This window comes from Lactuca virosa, chromosome 2, assembly GCF_052849685.1.
Source record: "Lactuca virosa cultivar CGN04683 chromosome 2, Lactuca_virosa_CGN04683_v6, whole genome shotgun sequence".
In the NCBI taxonomy this organism is placed as follows: domain Eukaryota; kingdom Viridiplantae; phylum Streptophyta; class Magnoliopsida; order Asterales; family Asteraceae; genus Lactuca; species Lactuca virosa.
The window spans coordinates 76,745,713-76,761,887 of record NC_136427.1 but is presented as its reverse complement, the minus strand read 5'-3'; positions in this window follow the sequence as shown (position 1 = coordinate 76,761,887).

The following is a 16,175-nucleotide window of genomic DNA, read 5'->3' as shown; positions in this document are numbered from 1 at the left end:
AGCACGTAAACTAGATTATACAGAATTATGAGGCTCTACTTCAATACTGTACTCTTAGGTGTACAGTGATAAATCCTTTTAGTATAACCAGAGTCTCCTGGAGGGAGAGCGTGAGATTTGTGAATAGATCTATTCGGGACTGACAATCCCACATCAAAACTGCTAGCTACAGTTAGGCAGGTATGCCTGTGGTGGACAAATGTCATTTTGCATAAACGCCTGAAGAACGTTATAAAGGTCTCTAGGTCATATCAAGTATGGTTATACGACTCGCAACTAAGTATAAACTAACTTTGGTTTACGTACTCTACTCTTCACTTGTTTTATTTTGAGTAATAAAACTACTTTCATATACATACTGATAGTAATCAGGGATTTTCTAAACTTACATCTCTACCTCTAGGACTGATAACCTGTTTCTAAGGAAAATATGGGATTTTCCCAAGATAACACCGGTATTTCTAAAACTAATGGTTTACTTTGTACTAATAGACACTCTTTCAAAACCACTTTTCATAAGAAAATACAGGATTTTCTTGAAGAACACTTTTCAAAAGGATTCAAAGAACATTTTTTCACCAAAACTAAATGCTTATGAACTCACCAGCTTTATGCTGATATTCTTTCAAAACTGCTTCTATTCTCAGGGAATTAGTAGACAGGTACTTCCAGGAGTTCGGAGAAGTCGAAGCGTTCGAGTCGCGTCTTTCTATTTTACTTTTGATATGAACAAAACTATGTAGTAAACAATGTAAACCTTTTTCATATATGTATTCAATGTCTGGTTGTGTTTACTATGCTTGCTATGATACAATTGTTGTGATACTACGCATGACGTCCTCCACCCGAGAACGTTTCCGCCGTTCCGGTTTTGGGGTGTGACATGTGTGTGGTTGTGTAACACTTGAATCTTTGTATGTTCCCTTATTGACCTTGTTATTTTCAAAGATTCCATTTTGGTCCTTGTGTAGTACTCGGGGCATACCACATGGTACACTTAGCGTACAAGCTGTGAAGCGAGTACACGGGGCCTACCACATGGTAAGCTTAGCGTACAGATGCGAGGTGGGATCCAAACTCCGGACACGTACGCGGGGCGTACGTGCCAATTAGTGAAACCCTAATTTAAGGGGTTGGACACCATATAATCTCACTTATGGCTCATGAAACCCTCATTTATCAGCATTCACTAACCTTATAGCCTCATATTCGAACCCTAGGACTCTCTATTGTATTTTGAGCTCATTGGTGTGTTTTGGTTTATAATCAAGAAGAAGAAGGTTGGTGCAAGGTAGTGGATCAAAGAAGAGCTTGTGGATCCTGATTCTCTACTCCATTTCTAACTTGTTTGAGGTAAAAGGTCATGATCTTGTTGATTATAAGCTTAGATCTAGTTATATGAGTTTTGGGCCCTATTTGGTCCCATGAATGAGATCTAGTGGTTTGACACCACTCCAAGAACTATGAGTTGCCACTCTTGGTGTTTCGGAGGTTCAAAGTTCGTAAATTTGGCACCTTTAGGGTTTAGAATCACCTATGCATGAGATTATGTCCATTTTGTGTAAGTAAAGTGCTATATCTTGAAATTGGGTCCTTTTGGGTCATGCCAAGTCACCAAGTCAGTGACTTTATGGTTCTAAACGCATAATAGGGATTAGATCTGTGGTTTGGAATTCTGGTCTTAAGAATTAAGTGCTTAAAATGGATTTTTGGCTTAATAGATGAGTACGTCCGCACGACATACAATCCGTTAAGCGAGTAGGCTTAGCGTACAAATGAGTACGCCCCGCATACTCAGTCTGTTGGGATTAGCGATTTGAGCTTCGAGTTTGGGCCATTTTATTTGGCCTAGATGCTTGGGCCCTTATTGGGCCATCTGAGTACAAGTGTTTTGGACTAGGTGAATGGATGGGATTTAGGGTAAGTACCATGTAAGGGTTTGAGCCCAATTTGGAAAATTGGTCCAACTATGGGCCTTGAACGGCTAGATGTGTCACACCCCCGAACCAGACGGCGGAAACGTCCGGGGGCTTGGCGTGACTTAATTGTTGTAGTATCATCACATAGTATATAATTGAAACATAACATCATCATCATCACACATGTAATATAACAACATTCATTGTTTACATCGAGTATTGTATTTGAATATTACATGCCAAAATAGTCAGAGTATGATGAAACAAAATATAACAAAATATCCATTAGTTTGTTCCGCTCAACCTGCTTCAACAGTTTCCTGAGAATACAAGTTAATTTAAAAAGGTCAACATAAAAATGTTGGTGAGTTCATAAGCATGTTTGTGAAGATTATTTGTATAACTTTGTAATCACCAGAAAATCCTATATTTTCTGAAAACAGTTTAGTAAGTTTGTGTCCGATCTTGTATCAATGCATGTGTGTTAATGTTTATTAGAACGTATAAAGATAATGCAGAAAATGTAAAGAGAATGTCCCCAGACACGTTTTATCACCTTTTATACGTTTTATCTCCTTATTGACTTATGTTTCTACTATGTCATGAAAATTAGCTAAATGGATGCTTGCATTGCTTTTATATTTAATTTAATAAACCCAAAACGCTCTACTAAAATGTAACATAATAAAAATTTTAATAAATTTAAACTTTTAAAATCAACCCAAATTCAGAAATTGATTACAAACATAGTTTAAACACATTTCCAAACATCCGAGTCTCCCAAAATTATAAGTTATAAAAATAAGGATGTGTACAGTCACGCTTTCGTCTTCCCGCGGTCATCCGAAGTACCTGAAACATAACCCAAAACTGTAACCCAACGCTTAGTGAGTTTCCCCAAAAGTACCATCGCATAACCATAATAATGAACAACATTCATACTAAGCCTTCAGCATTACTGGAATGCCTCAGCGGGCCTACAAACTATATGGACTGCTCATAGAACCTCCAGCACGACTGGACCGCCTCACTAGGCCTGCAACCTATCTGGATCGTTCTCTAGGCCTTCGGCCGGTATGCTTCTCAAGCCTGCAGTCTATCTGAGACTCCCTTGGTCTCTTGGTCTTCAGTCTACACTGGTCACCCTCAACCCAACCTATAACGTCCCAAAAATATGACCCAAAAAATTCATTTTCAATATAATGAAATAGTATTCCAAAACATCATCAATACAATCCAAATAAAATAAGTGTATCATCTCAAATCAAAGTATATCATAAAAGTGGAACCATGTGGTGTGTGCAATGTAGTCATCCCGAGCTCTTCCCCTTGGAACCAGAAGTACCTGAAACATAAACTGAAAACCGTAACCACAAAGCTTAGTGAGTTCCCTAAAATACCCCATACCATACATAATAAATCGCATACTGGGCCCCCGCTCTCCAACAGGTCACGCCCGGTATTGAGTCCCACTCGGCCTTGGGCCTCGCCCGACATTGAGCCTCGTTCGGTATACAAATCCGTTATTCTTAGGACCCTCCCCTCATACACATAGGCATATGTCACATAGTCATACTAACACATGAAAAAACCATAATATAATAGTATATGATACAGTCATTGGGCCTCGCCTAGCATCGGGCTCTATCCGGTATGCATAGCAGCACATATCACATGTAAGCGTCGTGCAGACTCCTAGCACAGTAACATACATACAAGGGTCGGTGTTGGTGCCTTAGACTCGCTAACCTAGTGAGGAAACTCACTTCAATCGACAGACAAGAGATCCTACACTTGCTGCTCCTGCGAACCGACGGATCCCCGAGTTACCAAATAACACCCGATTAATACTTGGATCCACCCATAGCTATCATTCCATAATTAGGGCAAAAAGACCATTTTACCCCTGACCTAGTTTGGAACAAGAATTAGGTCCAACCCTATAATACAAAAGGCCTAGATCCGTCTTGTCACACCCCCGAACCAGACGGCGGAAATGTCCGGGGGCTTGTCATGACTTCATTGTTCTAGTATCATCACAGAGTATATAATTAAAACATAACATCATCATCATCACAGATGTAATATAACAACATTCATTGTTTACATCGAGTATTGTATTTGAATATCACATGCCAAAATAGTCAGAGTATGATGAAACAAAATATCCATTAGTTTGTTCCGCTCAACCTGCTTCAACAGTTTCCTGAGAATACAACTTAATTTATAAAAGTCAACATAAAATGTTCGTGAGTTCATAAGCATGTTTGTGAAGATGATTTGTATAACTTTGTAATCACCAGAAAAACCTATATTTTCTGAAAACAGTTTAGTAAGTTTGTGTTCGATCTTGTATTAATGCATGTGCGTTAATGTTTATTAGAACATATAAAGATAATGCAGAAAATGTAAAGAGAATGTCCCCAGACAACCCTATGTTGTCTGTAAAAGAGAATGCTGCCATACCAACCCCCGAGGTTGAGTACCAGTGCGAGTATGTTCCTGAGTAATCCAAAGAGAAAAGAGAATGGTCTCCCGTAAATTTCATAACGTTAATTCCTCTAAGTGAGTCGTTATAACCATACTAAGTAATGACAATTTCGCCTGTCTTGGCGTTGTTGGACGCCGACGGAAAATAGAATAAGGTTTTCGTTACCCTAGACTGATTTAGTCTAACTATAGCGAACAGCTCAGGTGTGGGGTGTCATCCCCGTATAGATCTATACACAAATCCCCGCTCTCCCTCCAAGAGACTCTGGTCATAACTACAGGCTACGATCGTACACTCCATTGGTGTCAACCGACACGTCTCACTAGATCCTTAATCGAATTTACACGAAGAAAAACATATAAAACTCATTCCAGACCCAATAAACCATGTAAGTGAACCACTAAGGCATCACTAAACATGTAAGTCATTTCAAGGCCCAATAGGAATGAGATTATATAACATGGGCCCGAAATATATATGTAAAAGGACAACTAAGGTCCATTTCACATGTGTCACACCCCAAAACCGGAACGGCGGAAACGTTCGGGGGTGGAGGACGTCATGTTCAGTATTACAACAATGCAAAGTAGTAAACAAGCAACAACATCATCCATTGCATTAATAATATAATTTCATACAAGTGTGTTCTGTCAAGTTATATAGACACCAAAAATATACATCAAAATAAAAGATGAGTCTTGAATGAGCTCCATCTTCTCAAAACCTGGCGCCGGTACCTGTCTACTGCTGACCTGAAAATACAAGTTATTTTGAAAGTGTAGATCAGCTTTAAAGCTGGTGAGATCATAAGTATATTAATGTCTATATTTGCACGAAAGTGTTTGTAAGTCTGTAATTGTATAAGTTTTTAAAAGTTTGTAATTGTTTGAACTCCCCTAGAAAACCCTATGTTTCCTACTAAAAGTAGCCTTCTACCAAGGCATCTAGTATATGTGTGTGTGTCTCTTGTAAGAATGTGTATTTTCCCAAATCCGACTATCATTAACCAAACATATAGTTTTTACATTATTGTTTATTGTGTGAAGATCACAAAGTAAATGTAATGGGAAAATGAAATAGTATTGTAGTGTTGTATTAAGTAACTACTGCTGTACTAACTACCTTAAACCAATTGTTATTTAAAGTAACATGTGATCGGCATGTATCCTGCTACCGACTCATAGAAAAACGACGATGTAAGACGTCGTAAGAAATGACGTTTGGCACCCGTAGACTTGCAAGTCCCACTGTAGCGAGCAGCAAGGTGTAGGATAGTCAATCCAGTATAGATCTATACACAAACTCATACGCTCCCCACTTAAGGAGATTCTGGATACAAAACGGTCATGACAGGTAGTGCCATGCCCCGTTACGTGGCTCACATAAATGTAATAATGTTCTAGTATATGTATATACTAGCTGTATTGTGTGTTCTCTCCCTGTCTAGCATGTATTGCTTGTTTCTCATCATAGTATTCTATTGTTTGTTTCTCATCATAGTGTCTATTGTTTGTTTCTCATCATAGTATCTATTGTTTGTTTGTTATTGGCTCATGTATGAACTGACTCATTGTATGTTTCACTGTTCTAGTAATAGTATTAGTATCTCCCTAAACTATACCTATTATAGTTTACTAATAATGTTGTCTGAATGTATGAACATGTTTGCGTATACCTTTGCTACCCAAAGGTATTGAACTGAATGAAAGAAGGAACTTTTATATCTATATACATATACATAATATATAACTAGGATTCAAACGACCTTCAGACAAATAACCTGAATACCCTAAGTCCACAACCAAACAAGGAACAGGAAGTAAGGTGAGCTATCAGTCCTAAGTCCTTTCAATCCTACTTATATAACTATATCTATATAGATACAGAGAATATAAGTTAAAAGAGTTTAACAAAAGTATTTGATATGAAAAAGAGTTTATAAAATAGTTTGAAGTAAAAGAGTTTGGTAACACAGTTTAAAAAGTAAGAAATCCACTTGTTTTGTAGTTATTAATCACATGTGATTGATATACTAACTATAATTGTTCAACTTCTACCCCCCCCCCCCCCATAAAAGCATTTAAAAACATTTAAAAGGTTAATTAAAGGGGTATGAACTCACCTGTAGTGAGTGGTTTGGATAAACGGAATATATAGGATGCTAGGTGTCAAGTGAAGACTTGTACACACACAAGGATCCTAGTTAACATATAATAACACATATATGTATCCAATTAGTCATAAAACAACTAATTAACCAAGTTTAAGACATCCTAAGACATGTAAAACACTTGATTTAAGTGCTATAAGTCCTAAGGATTGCATCTAAGGGTGGTAGGACCTTGCTATTGAGTTTAGGGTTCAAGGGTAAACTTTCTTGGAGTTTACGGTTTTGTGACCATAACCCCTTGAGTTTACGGTCGTAAACCCATGAGTTTACGGCCGTAAACTCATGGTACTTGACCATTTTGTGTTTTGAAGCCATTAAAATCATAAGAAGCATTCCTACTTCATGTTTAAGCCTTAGGAAGAGATTAGGGCACCATTTCACTCCTTTAGGGAGTTTACGGTCCTTGAACCACTTCTCTTTGGGTTTAAGGCCATAAACCCAAATGGTTTATGGTCTTTTGATGTTTTTCAAGTACTAAGCACATCAAGGAAGGGGTCTAGGCTAGTTTCCAAGGCTTGGTAAGGACTAGGGCACACTTTGGCCCCTTTATTAGGGTTTACGGTCCAAGGTGTTCTTGGACCGTAAACACCTTTGATCCTTGATACTTGGTGGTTTCTAGATGATTATGAAGTGTAACAAGCTTATAACACACTAGGGTAAGAGTACTTACTAGGTAGAAGCTTGAAATGGTGCTAAAAGTCCAAGAACACTAGTGTGTGTTCTTGGTGTTCTTGGTGAAACTAAGAACACTTGAAGATCTACACAAATGGAAGGATTTCATGGATGAAATCATGTAAGATCACTAGATTAGGGTAGATATCAACTAAACAAGGAAGAAAACACTTACGTTCTTGAAGATTTTTGAAGAACTTTGGATGATACTTGAGAGAGAATTAGTTCTAGACTTGGAAGTGTGAAAAAAAGTTAAAAATAAACTAAGTGTCACTTATATAGTCATTAGGGTTTACGGCCCTAATACCATTTGGGCCGTAAACTCCAAACTCTTGGAATTTTTGGAACTTTATTGATGCACAATAAACCCTAAGGCATCCTCTCTCCTGTTATCTCCTGAAGCACTAACTTTAAAACACTCATACTTATTCCAAAAAGCTTGAAAGTTAGCAGAAACTGTTCTGACTTCTATTGAATTGAATGGTTGTACAGAATAGAAATTTCGGGTTGTCACAACATGTAAGGTATTTACAGGCCCACATAACATGCAAATAGTATCCAAGGTCCGTCGTGCATGTTAATGGGTCAATAAGACCCAATAAACATATAAATAGTATTCAGGACCTATCAAACATATTAATGGGTCACTAAGGCGAATGGTCTCCCGTAAATTCCATAACGTTAATTCCTCTAAGTGACTCGTTATAACCATACTAAGTAATGATAATTTCGCCTGTCTTGTCGTTGTTGGACGCCAACGGAAAATAGAATATGGTTTTCGTCACCCTAGACTCATTTAGTCTAACTGTAGCGAACAGCTCAGGTGTGGGTGTCATCCCCATATAGATCTATACACAAATCCCCGCTCTCCCTCCCAGAAACTATGGTCATAGCTACAGGCTACGATCGTACACTCCATTGGTTTCAACCGACACGTCTCACTAGATCCTTAATCGAATTTACATGAAGAAAAACATATAAAACTCATTCCAGACCCAATAAACCATGTAAGTGAACCACTAAGGCATCGCTAAACATGTAAGTCATTTCAAGGCCCAATAGGAATGAGATTATATAACATGGGCCCGAAATATATATGTAAAAGGACAACTAAGGCCCATTTCACATGTAAGTATTTACAGGCCCAAATAGCACGCAAATAGTATCCAACGTCCGTCGTGCATGTTAATGGGTCAATGAGACCCAATAAACCTATCAAACATATTAATGGCTCACTAAGGCCCAATAAACATGAAAATGACCTAATTAGCCCGTTTTTTATTATATTGTTAGTTTTAGCTCAATTATTTAATAAAATGGTATAAAAGGCCCACTTTTTGTAAAAATGGCACTCTTGGCCAATTAAGCCAAGAATTTACACTTAAGGCCCAATATTAGTAAAAATAACATTTTGGGGCCTTTTAAAGGCCAAGTCTTGCATCCAACACAAGTTTAAACACTTTTAGTAAATTAAAAACAATTTTCCTGGTTTTTGACTTTTCTGACCCAGTTGTTGGAAAATTTATAGAAAAATCATCGTAAGTCAGAACTTGGATCCCTAAACTCTGGAAGTTTGGAAATTTTGTCTACTTTGTTCACAATTTTTCTCAAAATTTTTAACGGCCTCAAACCAGTGTGAAATTGCTCACCTTCACAGACTGGTCCGAGATTATTTCAAATATGATAGGCAGTTTTGTAAAATTCGCCAAAAATTGTAGAAAAATCGTATGAGAACGTGAGAGTAGTCATTTTAAAGGTATAAACCTGGAATATTTGCATGTAATACAGTTTTGAAAAAATTTTCATCAAGGTGGTCAAAACAGTCCAAGATTAGACCAAAACATTTCTGTCAAAGGCTGATTTTTGAGTTTAAGTTATCCATGTTTGAACACAACACTTATTTTTGCTATTTTAAGTGTATAAATCCCAGATCTACAAGTCTACATGTAATATAAGTGATAACACATACTTTTCTCAAAGTTTTTATGAAGATCCAAGTGCTAAACTTCAAGTTCAAGTAAAACTCCAAAAGTAAAACACATATCACAACATATATCATGAAAACACACAAAATCATGCATACACACATAGATCTACACAACACAACTTGTATTCTCCCCCAAAACATTATGAAAATAAAAAAGAAGGGGGTATGAACTCACCTTGCTTTGATGTTTTCGGTTTTTGGTGATGAGATGAGGAGATCTCGGCCCTAGGTGTTTTCTTGAGATGATTTTCGAGCTCTAATGTGTTCTAAGTGCATGGATCATAAAATAATGTGGGTTAAGAAGAGATTTAAGGTGTAAACTTGAAGTTAAAGTATGGAGTCTAACCAGAAACTTATCAAAAGTGGTGGGTTTTGATGAAGAGATCTTGGTGTGTCCTTGAAGTTCTTCGAAAACTAGAAGGATGAAAGTGGAGAATTTCTTGTGCTAGAGAGGAAAAGAGAGAGTTCTTGAGTTTGAAGTTGCAAAGTGAGGGTGGGGATGAAGGCCCTATGATCGTGAGTTAAAATGAAGAGAGAAGAGAGAGGGAAATGGTTGAGGTGATGTTGCATGGGTGCATGAGACCTCCTAGTTATTTGGTGTGTTATAGCATGGAAGTCCATTAGTTAAAGGTGAGGTGTCACTTAATTAGATTATTTGATTTCTTCCTTTTTTATTATTTATATATATGGGCCGAGATTTTTGAGAAAGGAAAAAGAAAGAAGAAACGTTTTGGGCCTTTCTTGACCTAGTTCGAATTTATGAGGACCAAAATAAATTTTTTTCGGCCTATTGGGCCTTTATGAGGGTTCACGGCCCAATGGGGCCCAAGGATGTAGTTCACGGCCCATATGATCCAAAATACCCTAATTTCATGGATGTGGGTCCAATTGGAGCCCAAATAGGGTTCCTAGGCCCAAATTAGTCTAATTGAAAGTTTATTGGTCCATTAGGCCCAATAAGAGAATCCTAGTTCATATTAACTTGAACCGGGATTTCTAGGGTTTTCAATCCATATGAGATCTATTGTATTAGGTTTTGAACTTAAAACAAGAGTTTGGATTCAAATGGATGGTTTTGATTAAGCATAGAGTATGGTTTTCTCTTAGAGTACATGCCTTACAATAGATGATGTTTACATGGGAAAAAGAATTTCCTAGCAAAAATGCTAGTTGTGACATCATCCCCCCGTTAGAGGGAATTTCGTCCCGAAATTCTTTCGAAAGGTAGGATTATGAATGAGAGAATGGGTGAGGGTGCTTCTGCTTCATCTGGTCTTCGCCTTCCCATGTGAATTCCGGTTCACGCTTGGCGTTCCATTGAACCTTCACAATCGGAATGCGGCTCTACTTCTTACGCTTCACTTTCCTATCCATTATCTCGGTTGGTTCTTCGACGAACAGGAGATTCTCGTTTATTTCGATCTCTTCTAACAGAATGACAAGAGTTTCATCTGATAAGCACTTTTTTTAAAATACGGGACGTGGAACACGGGGTGTACGTTGCTGAGCTCCGAGGGTAGCTGCAACTTATAAGCTACCGGACCAATTCGGGCAAGGATCTCGAACGGTCCGATGTATCGCGGGTTTAGTTTTCCTCGTTTCCCAAAATGGATCATCCATTTCCAGGGAGAGGCCTTTAATAGCACTCGGTCTCCGACTTGGAATTCCAGAGGTTTTCGTCGTTTGTCAGCGTAACTCTTTTGTCGGTCACGCGGCGCTTGGAGTCGGGCTTTAATTTGGATTATCTTCTCTGTAGTCTTTCGAATGATTTCTGCTCCTGTGAGGGTGCTATCCTGTGATTCCCCTTTTGCCAGCTGGGTGTCACCCAACCTCAGCCCAGCAGAGAGGCGATCTGCACTTGCGACCATATAAGGCCTCAAAAGGAGCGACCCTTATGCTGGTGTGATAGTTTTTATTGTACGAGAATTCAATCAAGGGCAAGTGGGTATCCCATGAGTTGCCGAAATCAATCACATAGGCTCGGAGCATGTATTCGAGTGTTTGGATGGTTTGTTCGCTTTGGACATCGGTTTGAGGGTGGTAAGTGGTGCTCATGTCTAGCTGTGTTCCCGTAGTCTTCTGGAGTGACTGCCAAAATAGTGAGGTGAATCTACTGTCCTGATCCAAGATTATAGGTATCGGCACTCCGTGGAGTCTCACGATCTCTTTGATATAGATCCGTGTTAGTCTTTCCATCTTGTACGATTCTTTTATTGGCAGCAAATGAGCGGATTTAGTTAACCTATGGACAATCACCCAGATAGCATCTAATCCGTCTGCGGTCTTAGGAAATTTGATTATGAAGTCCATAGCAATCCTTTCCCATTTCCACTCGGGTATTACTGGTTGTTGCAATAGTCCTGAGGGCTTTTGGTATTCCACTTTTACCTTGGCGTAAGTGAGACACTTGCCCACGTAAGTGGCGATCTCTTCCTTCATATTTGGCCACCAATAATGTTGCTTTATGTCCAGGTACATCTTATCCGAACCCGGATGGATAGAATATCGCGTTTTATGGGCTTCGTTCATGACTATCTCTCTGAATCCCCCAAGTTTAGGGACCCAGATTCTATTCATGAAGTAGTAAGTTCCGTCCTCCTTGGCTTCAAAGTTCTTACCCATCCCACACAGTGTTTCATTTGTGGTATTCTCCGGCTTTGATGCCTCCAAGCCGATCGTAGGTGTTGACTGTGTTTGTTCTTGTTTCGAGAGCAGACGAGTATGTTACTGATAAAAATAGTTACAAAGTTGACTAGGAATGGGCGGAATACTCAGTTCGTGTGGTCCACGAATACCACAGGGACATTTGTCAGGCCAAAGGGCATAACAACAAATTCGAAGTGACCATATCAAGTTTGGAAGGAAGTTTTTGGAATGTCCTATTCTCGGAATTGGAGCTGATGATAACGGGATCTTAGATCTCTATTTTGGAGAAGTATCCAGCTCCCAGAAGTCGGTTAAATAGATCGTCAATCCGAGGGAGTGGATATTGGTTCGCGATGGTAAGTTTATTCAATTCTCTATAGTGGAGGCACAATCTGAAGGATCCATCTTTCTTCTAGACAGACATGACCAGAGCTCCCCATGGTGAGAAGCTCGGCCTAATGAGTCCTTCATCCAGGGGTTCACTTAGCTGGTTCAATGATTCTGTCATTTCGGCGGGGCTAACTTGCTGGGAGATTTGGCAATTGATGTGGCTCCCAGTATGAGGTCGATTCGAAATTCAACCTGTCTTTCTAGGGGGTATTCCCGGAAGGTCTTCAGGAAATACATTCGGAAAGTCGCATGCCACTGGGATGTCTTAAATGTTGATTTCTTCTTTGGCTTTGTCTATAACATGAGCGAGAAACCCATAGTTCTTCTTGTGCAGGCACTTACGTGCCTTCATGCACGAGATGAGACGAAGATTAGCGCTCGGCTTATCGTCGTAGAAAATTAGGGTTTCGTGATTGGGGAGGTGAAGGCGAACGGCCTTCTCGTGGCACATAATATCAGCATGATGGGAGCTGAACCAATCCATGCCGATTATCACATCAAACTCCTAATATTTACTGGCATCAAATCTATTTGAAAAGAGTGATTGTTTAGTGTAAATGTGCACCCTGCGTAAACATCATTGGTTGTTTCGGTTTTCCCCATTAGCCATCTCCACCGTGAAGGCTTCGCTTAGCTTCTGGGGTTGTTGTTTTAGTAAGTGTTTGAATTTGTTACTAACGAAGCTTCGCTCAGCTCCACTATCGAATAAGATGCATGCGTGAGTGTTGTTATGTGGGAACGTACCAGTAGCAATCGTCGGGTCTTGGTTTGTCTCACCTTGACCCGAAGTCAAGATCCTTCCTGATCCTCCTGCCCCCCTGGTTGTTGGCTATGGGGCAATTATGTCTGAAGTGACTAGTCCCTCTACATCTGTAACAAGTGTGACTAACCCCAACGTTATTGTTGTTGTTATTGTTGTTGCGGTTGCTGTTGTTGTTGTTGTTGTAGTTTGGTTGTTGGTTCTGTCGTGGTTGAGATCTGCAGTATCGGGCGGTGTGTCCTTTCCTGTTGCATCTATTGCAATACGGCTTCCGGCAGGCTCCTTTATAATGGAAATTGCACTTATTGCATTTTGGAAGGCTTCCAACATATGGTCTTGCTGGTGTTGATATAGTAGGTGTCATGGCCGCATGGACAGCAACAACATGTTGTTTCTTTGAGGATCCTTGAGTTGGCTGTCCCTTTCCCTTAATCCCAGACTCTCGCTTCCTACTCTTAAGTTTGGGGTTTGGAGTGCCTTGATAAGCTGTCACTCGTTGGCTTCCGGGGTTGTTACTTCGGTTGGAGTTGTCGACACTATTTCCGCCTTTGTTGGTGTTGTTTGCATTGAGTTGTGTCATAGCAGCGGTTACGGAAGCTGTTACATCCGTTTGGAATGTAACAGAGTCCATCTGTAGGATTGGGGTCTCATGGGTGTGCTTGTTATTTATGTGGGATGACATTTTCCGCTGCATGATGATAAGCAAGATCGTAAGTAACGATGGTCATTTCTGGTTTTACACTATAAATTTCGCGTCTTATTGTATGGTTCTAAATGCTTCAACCTACATCCCTATGATATATTTATGGTGGTATGTAATAGTAGATTATGCACGGATATTAAGTCCACCTATAGAGTACATGGATTATTTTGGCTCCGAGATCCTCGAGTATCTAGCGGTTTCGGGGGTTTGGTTGTGCATATAAGTGAACTCATGCAATAACATGAAATAAGGAAAACTCACCATTGTTTCATTAGTAAATACCATCTTAGTACGCGAAAGAGAATCATAACGAATAGTAGTGGGGGTGGAACTGATCCTAATCGTGGGTGGGTGCATCTGGTGGTGGTGGTCAGGTGCCAAAATATCGCGCCACAAGGTCAGCCATCTCGCTCATCTCCCTAGTGACCTCATCCCTTTCATGCTCTGCCTGCACGGCTCGGGCTTCTGCTGCTAATAGTGGTTGCCGAAGAGTGGCAACCTCCTCCTCTAATAAGCGAGTCCGATCAATGGGATCCCTCGGTGCTGTGGGGTGGTCCTGCATTATCTCTGAAGTGCGAGGCTCGCTGGGGACTTCATTAGTGTCCCCATCTTCCCCCATATTCATGTCAGGATCCCCGAAGTCATAGTTGGTCTCCATGTATTCCTCATGTCCTGCCCATGGATCCGCCTCCTGACCCATAACAGGTTCTCCTTTAATTAACTCATTAGCCACCAGGGCCTGATAGTAAAGGATACCTTTTTGGACTTCTTCCATGATGACTATGCGAGAAACTGAGGGCGAGAATTGTATAAGGGAGTACGTGTAAATAGGTTTCCAAAATACTCCTATAGTATTTTAATTGTTTAAGTTTGAGTTCCTTAGAGTTCTTGAATACGAGGTAAGTTTCTAGATCCATTTCCCGCCATGATTACTCCCAACACATGTTGGTCATATTTTGGATAAATATAGTTGATTAGGCTATATTTATCCCCAATATGACTACATAACTGTCCGGGTTTAATCACGGTGTTCAATTTCCTCCAGAGACTTTTAGTGTTATAGTTTTAATGCATGCTTAGGTAGCATCTTTTTCAGAGTGTTTTAGTCCCATTGTATTTATAGTTGCATATCCTGTATGATTAGATATGCCAGTTCACTATAAACAATGCTCTGATACCAATCTTTCACACCCCCGAACCAGACGGCGGAAACGTCCGGGAGCTTGGCGTGACATCATTGTTGTAGTATCAACACAGAGTATATAATTGAAACATAACATCATCATCATCACACATGTAATATAACAACATTCATTGTTCACATCGAGTATTGTATTTGAATATTACATGCCAAAATAGTCAGAGTATGATGAAACAAAATAAAACAAAATATCCATTAGTTTGTTCCGCTCAACCTGCTTCAAAGGTTTCCTGAGAATACAAGTTAATTTAAAAAGGTCAACATAAAAATGTTGGTGAGTTTATAAGCATGTTTGTGAAGATGATTTGTATAACTTTGTAATCACCAGAAAATCCTATATTTTCTGAAAACAGTTTAGTAAGTTTGTGTCCGATCTTGTATTAATGCATATGTGTTAATGTTTATTAGAACGTATAAAGATAATGCAGAAAATGTAAAGAGAATGTAAAGAGAATGTCCCCAGACAACCCTATGTTGTCTGTAAAAGAGAATGCTGCCATACCAACCCCCGAGGTTGAGTACCAGTGCGAGTATGTTCCTGATTAATCCAAAAAGAAAAGAGAATGGTCTCTCGTAAATTTCATAACGTTAATTCCTCTAAGTGACTCGTTATAACCATACTAAGTAATGATAATTTTGCCTGTCTTGTCGTTGTTGGACGCCAACGGAAAATAGAATATGGTTTTCGTCACCCTAGACTCATTTAGTCTAACTGTAGCGAACAGCTCAGGTGTGGGTGTCATCCCCATATAGATCTATACACAAATCCCCGCTCTCCCTCCCAGAAACAATGGTCATAACTACAGGCTACGATCGTACACTCATTGGTTTCAACCGACACGTCTCACTAGATCCTTAATCGAATTTACACGAAGAAAAACATATAAAACTCATTCCAGACCCAATAAACCATGTAAGTGAACCACTAAGGCATCGCTAAACATGTAAGTCATTTCAAGGCCCAATAGGAATGAGATTATATAACATGGGCCCGAAATATATATGTAAAAGGACAACTAAGGCCCATTTCACATGTAAGTATTTACAGGCCCAAATAGCACACAAATAGTATCCAACGTCCGTCGTGCATGTTAATGGGTCAATGAGACCCAATAAACCTATCAAACATATTAATGGGTCACTAAGGCCCAATAAACATGAAAATGACCTAATTAGCCCGTTTTTTATTATATTGTTAGTTTTAGCTCAATTATTTAATAAAATGGTATAAAAAGC